The 16,867-nt window shown below is 40.5% G+C and overlaps 1 pseudogene; it reads left to right on the forward strand.

Moving 5' to 3' along the window:
* Window positions 1–1,273: 1,273 nt before the first annotated feature.
* LOC115873727 lies at window positions 1,274–2,843 on the forward strand (annotated as a pseudogene).
* Window positions 2,844–16,867: the final 14,024 nt, after the last annotated feature.

Raw genomic sequence — 16,867 nt, forward strand, 5'->3', positions numbered from 1 at the left:
CTCCCTGTTTACAGCAACAACATTTTATGGACCAGAAAAATTATGTAAGATGGGTAAATACCTAATACAAGATTATACAAGGGCATTGATTATTTAATTACTCTTCTAACAATATTTACATAGCAAATACAATATGACTCATCCATAGAGTAAAGGAAGAGCTTTCTGAATGCCTACGTAGTGTTATGAGTCAAACATTTTATGATACATGGGTCAGCACTATAATTTTAAATGTTGTGATATATGCTAGTGTAGCTCTAGATGGATTAAGGAAGAATAAAGAATGCTAAATAAATTTTTATAAACTATTTGATTAGGCATATTAGATGTTAGTATATACAGCATTAAAATGTTAAATAGAAATTCCCTGTTTGTTGCATGGTGAGAAATAGAACATGGGGACATTCTTTCAAGTCAATGCATGTAGAAGAAAAATCAAAATTAGAAAAGACAGATAGCAAACAAGAGAGAGAGCTAACTGAAAAATAGCTGTGAAATCTCCTTATTATGCCACCTGTGGTAGCTGATGACTGTTCTTTTACCTATGAGAGTAGTCAAGGAAGCTCCTAGGACACAGACCTATACAGCTGTAGAGGTACATGAAGAGAGGGAAACTGCACTGGCCTTTGATTGGTGTGTGTGTGTGTGTGCTCGCGCGCACACGCCAAACTCTAAAGAATGAGCAAGAAATCAGTGAGAATCCATGAGAATTTTTTCTATGATTTCTAAACATTCTTCAATGATAAAGCAGTATGCTTCCATGCACCTTGGTCATCTAATCTGAAGGATAAGGCACTTAGGGAGGAAAGAAAATCATATTACTTATTTTAAGTTTCACACACAGTAAGAGAGTTGCATTTCAACCTACATATATGCTAGCGAAAAGAGCTACAGAGACACTATTCTTTTAAAACATTTTATCCAACTCGGGAGTAAAAATTATTTTTCATAAACTAAATGGTCAAAGTCATTCTATTTATTTTACATTGGCAGAGGTATTGAAATTTATGTGTATATTTTTAATCTGCATCAAACCCACTTCTTACTTTTCTAATTTGATGTTTTGAAAGTACACGTTGTGTAGTAATATTATAATTAGCTTCTATCGCAATATAATCCATTTAACTATTAATGATGTCCCTTGAATGCATGATAATATCAAATATGACTTTTCTACTTTTTAAAACAATGAGCAGCAGATCTGCTCCCACAGGTTCTTGCCCGGCGGCAACGTGCCCCGAGAAAGGGGCAGATGGGGGGCAGGGGCGGCAAGATGGCCAATGGCCTGGGGGAGCCACCTGGACTCCTCACAAGGACCCATGCTGGATGGCGCCATGGCTCCAGGAGTGACTCCCCAAAGGCTGCAGATTCCACAGCAATGGGCCTTGTCTGGCAACCACCACCCGGAAGGAGTCGGACTGGGGAGTCCGGGAGGTGCATCGATTTGAGCTGAGCTTCTGGGTCACGGCCAAGTGGGAGCTCACAGGAAGTGGGGAGGTGTGGCCCGCGGCTGCTTCCTTGAGTGAGCTCTTGTGTCTTCAGCCTGGTAGAGGGAAGGGGCAGGCGAGCAGTGCGGATGCAGGGTTCGTGTCCGGTGCTCAGGGAAGAGCTGTGTCAATGCGCCCGAGCCTAAGACGGACAGTGCTGCTGTCATGCCGCTGGTGGATCCCAGGAGAAGGGCAGGCTTCCGCGTGGGAGCTGTGTCCATAGGGATGATCACCAAGCCCCAGCGAGTGGACATGACAAAGAAAAAGAACGTCCATCCTCCAGAGTGCAGTCCATGCACCCGAGTCGCCACTAGTGAAGAGGAAGAAAAGGAAGAAAGTCCTGGTGTGGACCACCTAGAGCCCAAGACTGTGTTCCTGGCCCGGAGCGCAGCCAGGTTGCGCAGCCCCAGGAAGCAGGCTCTGAGTGTTGCGGTGCTCCACAGTGGGGGAGGGGAGAGGAGGAGGAGGAAGAAGTGCTCTGTGGCCACCCTGGGCCTGCTCCATGTCCTGGTGGTAGAGCCCTCCCGGCGCACCAGACTCGGGGTGCAGGGCCCCAGAGTTGGCAAGACGTTCAATGAGCACAGGAAGGAGAAAAGGGCTCAGGACCCCGAGGCCTTCTTAGCCCAGAGCTGTTGGCTGTAGGAGGCTGGCACTGTGCTCTGCACCTGTGCAGGGCAGAAGGCTGTGGAGGAGCTGGAGGCCACCGGGCAGAAGCAGAAGCAGGGGAGCCACCTCAAAGGGAAGAAGAAAAAAGCTAATCTACCTGCATGGAGACCTGTCCCTAGACCACCTCGAAGTCTCCGGGTTGGAAATAGCAGCTCTAGGCAAAGACGTAAAAAGAAGCTAGCCAAAGTGCAGGTACTACATCCCAGTAGGCGAGGGCTCCAAGGCCCCTATGAAGAAGAAAACCAAGTCTAAGAAGCAGCCAGAGCCAGGCGTTGAGGAGCCGATGCTAAAGAGGAAGAAGCAGCAGCAGTGGAAAGAGCAGGGAGGCAGGAGCACATGGCAGGGAGGAAGCAGGCCTAGACTTGGAAGTGGTTCTGGAAAAGAAGGGCAACATGGACGAGGCGCACATATACCAGTTGAGGCACAGAAGAGAGACTGGGAGTGGGGCAAGACAGAAGATTCTGAAACCAAGATGTTGACAGGAACCACATTTGGCCAGTGGGATACTGCTGGTTTTGAGCATGGGGGTCAGAAACTGAAGGTTATTCTATTGATGGGTGGCTTTCAGAACCTGCTTCCTCTGTTCACATCCACCCGCCCTGCCGGGAGCAGCCCTCAGCTTCTCCAGTGCTCCAAACAAAGTTTTATATTGACAGGACTGCTTCCAAGTCCATCAAGTTTGAAGACTAAACTCTTGGGTCTTGTTGGAGGGAGAGGAAGAAGAAGAAGAAGAAGAAGGGAAAAAAGCCAAAATTGCTTTTCTTATTCAGTTATGCAGATTATAGCCACCGGACAATGGTCACCAATGGAATGGCTGATTTAGGACAACTATCTTGATGTAGTAGAAAGAATTGGGATGGACAGGGGAAGCTCAGATTTCCAGAGCCAAGAGAACACCAAACACCACTCAATGTGCTAAACAGAATATGCTAAACGTTCCCTGTGTGAGGACTCCAGGCATGTAAACGCAGCTAACGTTTGTTGGGAGTCTGTGTGGTGCTAATGGTGAACACATTTCGCTTCTAACTGAAAGGCTGGAGTTCAAGTCCACTCAGAGGTACCTTGAAAGAAAGGCCTGGTGGTCCACTCTCCAAAAAAGCCACCACTGAAAACCCACGGAGTGTAGTTGGGCTCTTGATATGCACAGGGTCACCTACCATGAATCTACCATGGCAGTGGATGTCTGGCATCTACTGAACTGTGTTATGTGGATCAGAGACTGTGTGAAAGTGTGACTATGTTTCACAAAATCTAGTGCTATGATCATTCTTCTTTTGTGGAGGAGAAACTCGGGTTCAGGGACGGAATGTAATAGCCCAGGGTCACCTGGCCAGGAAGTGCAAGCACTGTACTTTGGTAGCCCAAGCCCTAGGCCACTATTTACTGTGGTGTATCCCTTTGAGGACTATCACCTTGAATCCTTGGTATTAAAGTGTTTTTGGGTTTAAAAAAATAAATGAATGAATTGATGAGGAATAGTGCTCTATCATTTTCAAAAATATTCCTAAGGTCTGAAGGCAAGTTAATGATTGAGAAAGAATTCAAAACAAAATTCAAATGGACCTTACCACTCATCTTCCTTAGTATTATATTTTAGCTCATTGATTTGCATTATTATAGCTAAATTTTAATCCCTAAAATTTAGATTTGTTTGCAGTTATTCTCATTATAATGCCACCCCAAATATACAAAGGCCTTACTCTAAGCTTACAAAGAAAGAATGACTTTTTCGATTTGTCATCCTTTATCCTCCATGAATTCTTAACTTATTTTCTTCCCTATTCCTAACTTTGCTTTCTTCTGGTTACACTAGTAGAAAGTCAGATTCTTTGCAAATTGCTCCAATCTTCAACATGATTCCTTTCTCTAGAACCTTCCTTCTATAACCCATCATTTATATATTTTTAAAATACATATTTGATTCCGTGATTAGTGGCTTAAACCTTAGGAAGTCCTGCTTTGCCTCTGATTTTAGACTTTATGCCTCTATCTTTCTAACCTAAGCATCCACTGTCCCTTGTTTAAATGCCCATTTTCCAAACATGCTGAAAATGCTCCGTGGGATTTCTAGGAGCCATTGGGAATTAAATGTCTGAATCCTTTCAGTGGAGTATCATAGCAGCATATATGTGTAAAAACAACCAGAGATGAATTCATGCCAGAATCCTAAAACCCCAAGAATTCTTACTTTCTTATTGGGTGACTCAGATCCAAACAGCAAACCTTTGCGAGCATTGGATTACCTTGTACCAAAGCCAGTGGGGTCGATTCAGACCCAAATGGACCCCAAACAGCAGAGATTAAATCTTTACAGCAGCAGACAGCTTTACCTTTCTCCTCTGAGAGGCTGATAAGTTGGAATCCCGAATCTTGTGGCTAACAGTCCATAGTTCATCCCATAGTGCCACCAGGGCTCCTAATAGATTCCAGAAAAATGCCTGAGGGAACTGGCATTCTCCATTTTCTGAGGAAATTTTAAACCACTTCCCACTGGAAAATATGCAACTGATCCTGATGGTTGTTTTTTTCTATTGTCATAATTTAGGTCAAGACAATAGATGTTGAAAAAACATTTATTGCTCTTGAAAGCAATTCCTAGAGAAACTATTGACAGATGAGATTTTAATTGGTTTGGCCTCTTTGGTGATTAAATAATCATGAAACCTCTGCTGTTTAACCAGAAGAGCTTGAGGTACTTTGTATTCTTACCTCAAAGTGGAGCAGTTTCTAGCTGGTAACATTCTGATTGATTTTTCCATATCAAATACAATGTTACGGTCTATTGTTTCCATAGCAAACATATAGCATCTGTCTTCAAATTCAGGCTGTGATCCTGCACTAGCCAGTAATACTTTATATGAGCACATCCTTCCATTACAAGAATAAGTGGATTACTATTGATTTTTCCCCTCTTGTCCAAGCATGAAGGCCTATCTTAGCAGTAATAATTTACACAGCTGGCATATAAGGACATGGTTACTCCTCCTTACTTTCATGGTAAGGATTATTGCTTTGTCTGAAAATCAGTTTCTGCTATTTTTAACGCATAAATAGATTGAAAGGGGTAATACCTTTTGCAGCTCCTGCCCTTTATATTACCATATGTTTCCTATAGCACCTTGGAGCGTTCAGAAAACTTTGAGCTTTTAATCCGTACAACATTTTAGGAAAACCACAAGGAACTGGCAAAAAACACATGTCATCATAACTTGACTGCAATATGGTTTAACTAAACACCCTGAAATCTAAAGCATATGTGTGTGTGTGTGTGTGTTTGTGTGAGACGGGGTGGGGGGGTGATGGGGTGATGGGGACGGTTGACGAGGCAGAGATAAAGAGATAATCTATTTCTTAAATTTAAATTTTGTTAACTTAAAGTAAAAAGATTCTGAGTATCTCCATACTGTTTCAACTCTAACTCCAATGCATTCTCGTGTCATAATACCAGAGTGTATGCATGCTTAGCACGGCACCACTGTTCTAGAAGATTCCCTTTGCCCTCGGTCTTCTTTACTACAAGGTTGATCCACATTTCTAAACCCAAAAGTTACCTTTTACCTAAAGTGTTTTTGTTTGTTTGTTTTTAATTATTTTGGTTCATGATCATTTTCCTTTCAGTAAGCTACGTGCTTTTAAAATTAAGTTTAATTACATTCTTCCATGGAGCCATGGTGGTGTACTGGTTATGCGCTGGGTGGGCTGCTAACTGAAATATCCACAATCAGAAACCACCAACTGTATTACAGTTGATGTATAAGGTCATCATAAATCAGAATTGAGTGGGTGCTAGTGAGTTCAGGTTTTTTTGTTTGTTTTACTGAATTTGGCCTAAAATACCATCCAGGATACAATAAACGTTTTTGCTGAAATAAATGTGACAAAAGTCAAATTTCACTGCCTAACAAACCTTATTTATATCTGAATGTGCACTGTGCTTCATAATTCTTTTGCAGCCAACCCAATACTTATGATCAGGCTAGTGTTGTTTAATTGGTAACACTGACTATCCAGCAGGGATGGCAGTCTTTGTTCTGAGTCTAGCAAAGGAGAAAACAGGTCTGAATTAAAAATCAAAGAACATGCATCCCTGCTCTGGCACTGCCACTATCAAATTGTATGCTCTTAAGCAAGTTACTTGCCATATGGAGATTCAAGTTATTTCCTCAAAAATGCTGTGGTTTTGCCCAGCTAGCCCACATAGAAGAGAACTGCTTCCTCTTCCTACGCACAATCTCAAAACCACCGAAGAGGATCTGCTCTCGATTGTGCACCATAACCACGAGTCACATTTTTATAAGTGATTGGAGTAGAAGTTCATTTTTGACCCAGTCTAAGCCTCTCAGAATCTGCCAGGAATCTGCTATTGATAGAAAGCATGAGTGTGAGAAGGTTTAAAAGAGGAAATAGATAGCTATTAATAAGCTGTGAAATAGTTATATAATATGATACATAGTGGAGGATGGAGACAATTGATTTACAGAGTGAATTCAGGTTAAAGAAAACACATAAAGAGGACAGACGACTAACAGAACATGCCAGCCTCCCAGGCATTGTTTAACTGCTGCCTCTAAGCCCATACTAGGGCCTACCTGGAACTGGATTTTTCCTTCCTTTGACGTTGGGTGAATGACGTAAACACAAACATATGCCCTCTTTATTACTGTGAGAATATACAGCCCAGTACAGTATCTAGCCAATAGATATACTTGGATTATTTTTGGAATAAGTGAATGAATTGTACATTATTTTTACCTTTGCTTTATTTAAATCACTGTTTTTGCTGGTTTCTGTTGCATTCAATTGAGGAAGCCTAACAAAAAAAGTTTGGGACCAGTTAGTCTCTAATGCTATGTATGATCAAGTGTTTTTTATTTGATCCAGTTGGCTTCTTTGCACTGTTTCTTTTATTGTATAAGATATTTCAGGTAGTTGATTGAGATATACTTTATTTTGTCCATATTCCAGACATTTTATTTTGTCCTTATTTATTTTGCCCATATTCCAGACATTTTACTTATTCTTCTTAACAATCTAGTGATAGGATACCAATCAGTTGTTGTAGAGTCAATTCTGACTCATGCAAACCCCACATACTGCGGGGTGGCCCTTCATTTCATCACCGGGTTTTCAAAAACCATGAGCTATTAGCCTATATTATCAGTTTTCAGCTATTAATGCTAGTAGTTTTCATTCATAAGTAATATTTTAACCCCTGGTTTTGCCTTAACCCCTGGTTTTGCCTATTCGTGTTGTATTCTCTCAGAACTCTCCGCTAGAAACAGCTGATCTTTTTATTGAGAATTTATGGTTTTACCGGTGAATTTTGTTATCCACAATAAATCCAAAAATACTCACCTGCAGATTAAGAAATGGTCGATTAAAAACCTTGTCTTCATACATGTCAAATGTCTTGTGGGTGTTAGGTGTCATCATCTGCTCTGACCCGTAGTGACTCTGTGCACAACAGAAACAAACGCTGCACGGTCCTGTGGCATCCTCACAATTGTTCCTACCCCTGAGCCCATTGGGGCAGCCTCTGTGAGGGCCCTCTTCTTTTTGATGACCCTCCACTGTACCAAACGTGATGTCATTCTCTAGGGACTGATCTCTCCTGACGACATGTCCAAAATATGTAAGATGCTGTCTTGCCATCCTTGCCTCTAAGGAGCACTCTGGCCTTACATCTTCCAATACAGATTGCTTTGTCCTTTTAGCAGTCTATGGTAAATGTAGCTAGGTATTAAAATATGAATTTTTTCAGTTGTTAATTCCTACTCTCAATGAAAATTACCATAAATCATTGTCCCAGGAGTTAGTATAAGAAACATGTAAATGGGTTTTTTTAAGGGTCATAAAAGTTCAAGGAAAGTCCAGAAAAGGCATTTAATAGTGGCATACATATGTAAATACATTAATCCACAAAAATAGAGGTATTGGCTCATGTACATATATTTATAAGGCAATACACTGAGGTAGGGGGTGGACTTTGGGTCTCTGCTCATACCTTCCCTCAATACAAGAACACTTTGTTCTAACCAGTCAGCAGTCTGAGATGTTCACCCTCCCAACACAATCACTGAAAGCAAAACGGGTGAATAAGCACATGTGGTGAAGAGGGCAGATGTTGCCCAGCTATTTAAAGATATAGCATCTGGGGTTTTACAGGCTTGAAGTCAGACAAGCCGCCATTCAGCAGTGAAGAAACAAGTCTGGTGCGATCATGAGGAGTCATAGGGACCGAGTAAGTAATAGGCATCAGCAGACACATAACAAACAAACACATACTGTTGAGAATGAGGGGGGCCAGAGCTGCGATCCAAAGCCCATCTGTGGGTAGTGGAACAATCTCCCCACAGAGGGCCCACAGGGAGGTGATGAGTCACCAGGGTGCAGTAAAGCATCTATGAAACACACTATATTCCTCTGTTTCCTTGTCGCTTTCTCATCCCCCACTACCATGACCCCAGTGCTGCTTCCCAGTTCAGACGAGACCGGAACATGTACACAGGTATAGAAAGGATGGGAGTTCACGACACACAGAATCCAGGAGTGGGAATGGTGATGCCTGAAGGGCAGGGAAAAGAGGGGGAGAGGAAGGGAGGAAGGGGGAACTGCTTGCAACGATTGACACATAACCAAACACCCCTCTGCAGGGGGAACAACAACAGAAAACATGGGGGAAGGGAGACAGTGGTTGATGTGAGAGATGAAAATAATAACAATGTACAATCTATCAGAGGACTATGAGGGTGGGGTGGGGAGTGGGGAGGAAAAAAAGAGCTGGTACCGAGGGCTCAATAGACAGTAACTGTCTAGAAGAGAATGAGAATTGGCAGAATAGAAAATCATTAGCTCCCTTGGTTTAATATTTATTAAGCATAATAAGAGCCTCAGAAAGATTTAGAGACAATGTGGTAGTTACATAATCTACTGTCAATTTGAGGATTAAGAGTGTAGGGCTGGAGTCTAGGCTGTCAATCAGGATATGGCCAATGAGATCTCTGTGTGGGCATGGCCTTCCTCTAAGGATTCTGGAAAATCCTGATTTTCCTCCTTAGAGGAGGGAGACATTTTCTCTCTCAGCCACTCACTGGGAGACATTGAAGCTGACAAGACTTATAGAACTACATTAGTGCCCTGAGAGGAGAAGCCACATGACCTACCCTGATGCAACCAGACCTCTAAAGCTGGAGAAGCCATGCAGAGACCCCTGCCAGTGCTGAGATTTTTCCAATGCCACTGGATCCAAAGACTTTCTACCCACTGGCCTGTGATCTTCTACATTTGGCGTCATTGCATGTGCTTCATTGAGTCTGAAGAGGACTTTGTAGATTGATATCAGACATACGGGCTAATATCAGACTTATGGACTTGATCTGGACTGGACTGGGATGTTTTCTCAATGTTCAATTGCTCTTGTATATAAATCTTTTTCTTATACATATGTGTCCATGAATTTGTTTTTCTAGTCTACCGAGACTAACACAGACAACAATTTCTTTCCTAAATAATAATAAAATCTTAAAAACAAATAACCACCAACCATTGTCCTGTGTCACATTTTCACCTGGATTCATAATCTATTGATTTTTATCTTTAATTAGTAGCCACCCAGATTAAAAGATCAAATTTTACTTGTATAATTCTATTGAATAACAGCAATTTCTGATCCTACCCTTCCTTCTTCCCTGGAGTGTGAGCCCAGGAATGACTACTTCCAGCTCCTTTTATTATTTCTTCAGAGTTTTATCTCTCCAACTGTCAATATTATCTATCATTCCTAACTGGCTTTTCTATTCTGTTTGGTTAGCTTCCGCATTCCTGTCACTCATATTGTGAAATTCTTTTCAGATCGAGAAAACGGTAGAAATAATATTTTCATATAATTTAGCAATTTTATTTTTGAGCAATGACAACCTGCTTCCTTCAGCGGCCTTCTTTTTGCAGCAGGCTAGGCCTGGAGCTAATCGAGGCTGCGCTTTCCGCGACATCCTTGCCCCGTGCTTGTCCTGCATATGCCAAATCCTGGTTTGCTGGACATTCCATTTCTTGGTTTCTAAACTTGTTTTACAAGAATATTTATTCCTGAGAAAGAAGTCCTTGTGTGTTTGAAAACGTTTTTATTCTGCCTTAACACCCTATCAAAAGTTTAACTTGGTATATAGCATTTTCAGTTGCAAAGAACTTTCTATCACAATTTAAAAAGCACTATTCTATCTTCTAGCAACTGCAAGGCCGTTAAAATTTGAGTCATATTTTTTTATCTTTGATATCATTGCTTTATAAATGCATTTGTGTTCTCTTAAACACTGATAACTATTTATTTTATAAGCAACAGCAACATTTTTCCCCCTGTGTCCTTCCTTGTATCCTCTGGGCTTTACATCTCTGTTTGTTTTGGTTTCGTGGTTCTGTTGAAGTCATCCTGCAAATGTATGTAGATTATTGATAGTCATTTATACCAAAGAGGGAATTTGAGGATCATTGACTATGGATGAGATTTGTGAGCCAATGGGCATGCATGTGTGGTGGGCCAGCGGACCCTGAATATAAGAAAGAAAAAAGGGGCTTTAAACTTTTTGGTAGGGGGGAGGGGGGAAAGCTAGAGCTTAATTGAAGTAGAGCATGGTAGTTGATACATGCGCTGCTCCAGGCATTCCGAGCACATATTGAGGGAAATTACCTGACTGCTTTCATAGCACACTATGTAGATATTGATTTAATCACTGGTTTTGTCCCCATGCCAAAGACTCTCTACTAAGTATGTGAAGATTCTGAATTTTGAGTCTCTCGTTTTTCTGTTTCTCTAATATCTAATTATAACATCCACGAAGAGTGTATGGAATGGGTGCAGAAAACTCGGTGCTTTGTCTAGTTGCAAGTGGAGGTGACAAAGGTGCACAGACCTGAGTTATTCAACTGTATGTGTGCTTGAAATGCTCTCTCTTTTCAGGCCAGTGTTATGTAATGAACTCATTCTCCAATATTCTCAACTGAGCAGGCAGGTCTCCAGGGGAAATGGTCCCTATGATGTATCCCGTTCTGCTGCTAGTTATCATTTTAAACCGTCCCCGCTATTTACATAGCCATCACAGTACTGTCCGCATCCCATCTCTTAAAATGATGGAAATAAATCCACCATCACTTTTATTCGTTATTATTTTATTTCCATTTTAACTATTATATTTACTCTGAACTAATAATGTAATACTTGTCATTACATTTTAGCTTTTTATCAGCATTTTATTGGATTTTGTGGTGGAAGAAAAGATGAGCACACATGATTCCTTTGAAGCTTGTAACAGGAAGTGGGAACTAGGAACACTGATAATCAGTAAGAATTCCAGCTGCTGCAATTTCACATGTGCTTGAGAAAGTTGATTCAGAGAAGAAACAGACATGAATTGGGAAATATTGGTCCAGAGGATGAGACAAATTTGAAAACAGAAAATTGCATTTCCTGCAATAGTACTCTGATAAATGGGGGAGAAGGGATGTGAGCAGCTATAAGATACCAGAGAGACTGGCGCTGATCTTACATTTCACACAGGTGCAAGAGGCTGCGATCTGTAGGAGAAACATATTCAAAAGGGGTAGCCAAAATTTGGACATAGACACTCCAGCCCCCACTACTTTATTAAGGACAGCCTTCAACACATTCCCTGCACATAGTCTGCAATACATGACAGGTTTCACAAAAAGGACCATTTCACAATTTGAAGGTTTAGAAAGAAGCATTAACACATCAGGCAAGTTATTCACAGACGGGATGGGAGGATGAGGTTGGGGACATGAAGTTACTGAGAAGTTTGCAGACTGCTGCCTTCTGCAGCTTTAGTCAGGGAGAAGGAGGTAAGTGTCTGCTTATCTCAGGTGGAGATACAGGACAGCAATTGCTTCATCAGCTCCCACGGCTAAGACAGCAGCATTCTCCCATGAGCCATGAACCCATGGAAGGTGGTTGTCTTGTCCTATTTGCCTAAGGAGCAAACAGCTTTCTACTCACAAGCAGGCAAGGGTGGTGGGGAAAGATAATACATCAGAGGAGGTGACAGCTAAAGGATACCACAATTTGATCAGAAAAGAAGTACAGTAGTCGTTGGAAGAGTAAAAGGCAGCATCTTGTGTGCTAGAGATACGTATTTTGTTTGAGGAATTTAGTGATGCTAGGTATAAATAAAGCACGGGTTGAGTATGGTAGCAAGGTGCCTAGAAATGATGGTTTTGGTGACAAAATGAAGCCAAACGTTATAAATATATTTTAAGCACATATAAATCATTACTGCTGAAATGTGGGCATAGATGATGAAATAAAAAGAAGGAAGAAAAAAAACACTTGCAAAAATATGAGCCAGGGAGCTCAATTCATACTGCTTGTCATTATTTAAGTCAGACATAACATTGTCATGAAAACATGTTAATGAATGAAAAGGCTAAAGTTAATAAATTCTAAAATAATTTGAGAGAGGAGCAGCAGAATTTATTGACTAGCTATATAAAGAAATGAAAAAATAATGTTAAAGATAGACCCAAGTTTTCCATCTCGGAGAAAGAAATCACTGTGATGCCATCCATTCAGAGGGAGACACACAGATTTGGGGGAATAATAGTAGAGAAATAACTGACATTATATTGGGATGGTGATTTTGATTGCTATATGATATCTAGTATGACTATCTAATGTCTAGATTAATTAGACTTCAGGAGAGAGTTTGACATTATAGGAAAAGAGGAGTGGTCATTTATATGTCATGTCTAAATAATAGAAAATATCCCAAGAGAGATGATAAAATCAGAGTAAATGTAGCTGTTGTTGTTTTAGGTGAAGTCCAGTCAGTTATGATCCACAGCTACCCTACAACCAATAGAAGGAAGCATTGCCTGGTCCTCTGCTGTCCTCACAATTGTTGCTATGTTGGAGCTTATTGTTGCCGCCACTGTGTCAATCCGTATCCTTGATAGTCTTCCTCTTTTTTGGGTCCTTCTATTTTACCAAGCAAAATGTCCTTTTCCAGGGACTGGTCTCTTCTGATAAATTGTCCAAAGAATGTAAGAAGGTCTCATAATCCTTACTTTATTTAAAAAATTATTTTATCGGGGCCACATACAACTCTTATCACAACCTGTACATACATCCATTGTGTGTCAAGCATATTTGTACATTTGTTGCCTTCACCATTCTCAAAATATTTGCTTTCTACTTGAGACCTTGGTGTCAGCTCCTTTTTCCCTCCCTCCCCATTTACCCCTCCCTCATGGACCCTTGACAATTTATAAATTATTATTATTTTGTCATATCTTATCTGTCCGACATCTCCCTTCACCCACTTTTCTGTTGTCCGTCCCCCAGGGAGGAGGTTATATGTAGATCCTTGTAATCGGTTCCCCCTTTCTACCCCACCTTCCCTCCACCCTCCTGGTATCTCCACTTTCACCACTGGTCCTGAAGGGATCATCTGTCCTGGATTCCTTGTGTTTCCAGTTCCTATCTGTACCAGTGCACAACCTCTGATTTAGCTGGATTTGTAAGGTAGAATTGGGATCATAATAGTTGGGTGGGTGGGGAGGGGGATAATTTAAGAACTAGAAGAAAGTTGTACCCTGTACCCTGACTGGCTCATCTCCTCCCTGTGACCCTTTACTTTCGGTCCCCAATCTGCACATCCCCTCATTCAGAATGATATGAATTTTTGTTCTTTGATGTCTGAAACCCAGTCCCTTCGACACCTCATGATCACACAGGCTGGTGTGCTTTCTCCATGTGGGCTTTGTTGCTTCTGAGATAGATGGCTGCTTTTTTACCTTCAAGCTTTTAAGACCCCAGATGCTATATCTTTTGATAGCCGGGCACATCAGCTTTCTTCACCACATTTGCTTATGCGCCCATTTGTCTTCAGTGATCGTGTAGGGAAGGTGAGCATCATAGAATACCATGTTAATAGAACAAAGTGTTCTTGCATTGAGGGAGTATTTGGGTGGAGGTCCAATGTCCACCTGCCACCTTTATACTAAACCTATTAATATATGCACATATATTAATATATGCACATTAACATTTCCCCATCATCATATATAAATAGATTTTGGCTGTACTTCTTCCAATACAGATTTGTTTGTTCTTCTAGTAGTCCACAGTACTTTTAATATTCTTTCTCAAGACCATACATCAAATGCATCAGTTATTCTGTGGTCTCCCCTTATTCATTGTCCAGCTTTCACAATGAATATGAGGTTGAACACACCATGACTTGGTCAGGTGTACCTTAGTCCTCAACGTGACATCCATGTTCTTCACCTCTTTGGGGGGTCTTGTGTAACAGAGTTGCCCAATGCAATACTTGCTTTGATTACTTGACTGCTGCTCCCATGAGTATTGATTGTGGATCTAAGCAAAACCTAATCCATGACAACTTCCATCTTTCCCTCATTTATCATGATGCTGTTTATTGGTCCAGTTGTAAGAATTTTAGTATTTTTTACATTGAGTGGCAATCCATAGTGAAAGCTACAGTCCTTGATCTCCATCAGCAAGTGTATCAAGTCCTAATTCAGCAAGTAGGGTTGTGTCATCTGCATATCCAAGATGGTTAATAAATCTTCCTGAAGTCCTGATGCTCTGGTTTTCTTCATGGAGTCCAGCTTATGGGAGCAATTTCTGCTACCAACTATGAAATATTTATTATGTGACATTCATATTTGTTTATGTTTGAAATAGTACCAAAGTGCTCACATTAGCCTTACAAAACAAACAAACAAACAAGCAAACTAGTGCTTTCTAATTTTATTAAAGGAAAAACAAACACTAAAGAAATGGAAATATTTTCATGGGCTCCCTAATAAGCATGTTATGGGGTCAAGATTCAATTTTAGGTTTTGCCTTATTCCATAGTAAATTCTTAATCCAGAGTTAAGCTTCCCTATGTATAGTAGAAGGGAACAATGTCTGGTCTCCTGCTATCCTCCCATTGATGCAGCCACTGTGTCAATCCATTTCCTTGAACAATCTTCCTTTTTACTTCTGCCCTTTTTCTGTTATCCTACAAGATAAAAAGATGTAGACCAAAGATGGTATTAATTTAATGGGCAGGAAGATGAGAAGATTCTCTAGAAAGGTCTTATGTAAACCATTGTTTTTGCCTTTAAAACATATATCATGGATAAATCTCCATGTTAAGAAAAGAGAGTGGCTTTTGTTTTGATTTATTTCATTTTTGTTTTAAAGTATTCATAGTGTTTATGGCATTCTATTATAGGCAACAGAACATATATTTTTAAAGTTTGTGGGAAAATTCCATTATCTTTATTTCCAATTTCCAACAAATTTCTTAAAGTTTCCTGATGCTTAATAAAAACCTTATATATAAACACATAGAAAGCTTTTCATTTTACCCTTAAAGAAACTTAACAAAATAATTATATTTTCACTCTAATTAATTTTATCTTGTAATGTTTTCCTAAACACATAATTGCTGTCGAACATAAGAATATTGTAATCACTGGAAATACAGTAATATAGCCCTATGTCCCTTACATCATCTGTAAATGCATAAGGAGGACTTCTTTCGTGGAATGGATGGGTAGGAATGATAGGGCATTAAGAAAGATTCCACAAATTGGGCCTTCTTCCCTTCACTCCTCCCACCTTAGCTATCTGTGTTAAGTAGAAGGAAATGTCGCTTGCTCAGAGTGAAGAGAGAGGAGATGGAATGGGACTTTGAGAAGAATGGAATTTATGCAAAATAGCCAGCATGAGGAGATCAGCAAACTGGAATAAAGAACCTTGGAGGAAATCTGGGAGTGTGACTGCCTCATTTAAAGCTAAAGGACATAAAATTAGACCTGGTCATGTAATTCCCACCCAGTATGGTGTCGGAACAATGATGCACAAAGAATTCCTTATGTTTGTTATTTGATAGGTGAGCCTAACCAAGGATCAGGGAGCTAAAGAGTATTCGAACTGATGGACTATAAGATATAGGCTCCACCATCAGTTCCTCATATTATCATGGATTGTATGTTGTTGTGATGCTGAAAGTTAAGCCACTATATTTCAAATACCAGCAGTGTCATCCATGGTGAACAGATTTCACCAGCACTTACTCACTAAGAACAAACAGGAGAAAGAATATGACTGGGGAAGTACTGCCACCTCAACACAGATGTGAACTTGAACTTTCACAACCTTTATTTGCTGGTTGGTGGGGAATGACTCAAAACGAGGAAAAACAACAACAACAACAACAAACAGCTACATTCCAAAGAAAGGTGACTTAACAGAATGCAGGAATTATCCAGCAATATTCCATGTAAGGAGAATTTAACTGAAAACATTTCAAAAACAGCTATAACAGTACAAACTCAGAGTTAGCAGAAATTCAAGCTGGATTCAGAAGAGGATGTGGCACAAGGGATATTGTTCCTGATGTCGGAAGATTCTTAGTCAAAAGAGGATACCAGAAAGATGCTTCTAAAAACTCAAAACCAAATTCACTGCCACCAACTCTATTTTGATTCATCGGTGAGTCTATAGGACAGGGTACAACGACCCTTGTGAGCTTTGGAGAGTAGAAACTAATGGGTTAGGGGAGTAGAAAGCCTCATACTCATGGATTTTTTGAACTCCAGACCTTGTGGTTAGCAGCCTAACATGTAACCACTTGTGTTTTATTGACTGTGCAAAGTCATTTAACTGTGTATCTCATAACAAACTAAGA

This window comes from Echinops telfairi, unplaced genomic scaffold (genome assembly GCF_000313985.2).
Source record: "Echinops telfairi isolate 266 unplaced genomic scaffold, ASM31398v2 ScPeMD7_7469;HRSCAF=8507_1, whole genome shotgun sequence".
In the NCBI taxonomy this organism is placed as follows: domain Eukaryota; kingdom Metazoa; phylum Chordata; class Mammalia; order Afrosoricida; family Tenrecidae; genus Echinops; species Echinops telfairi.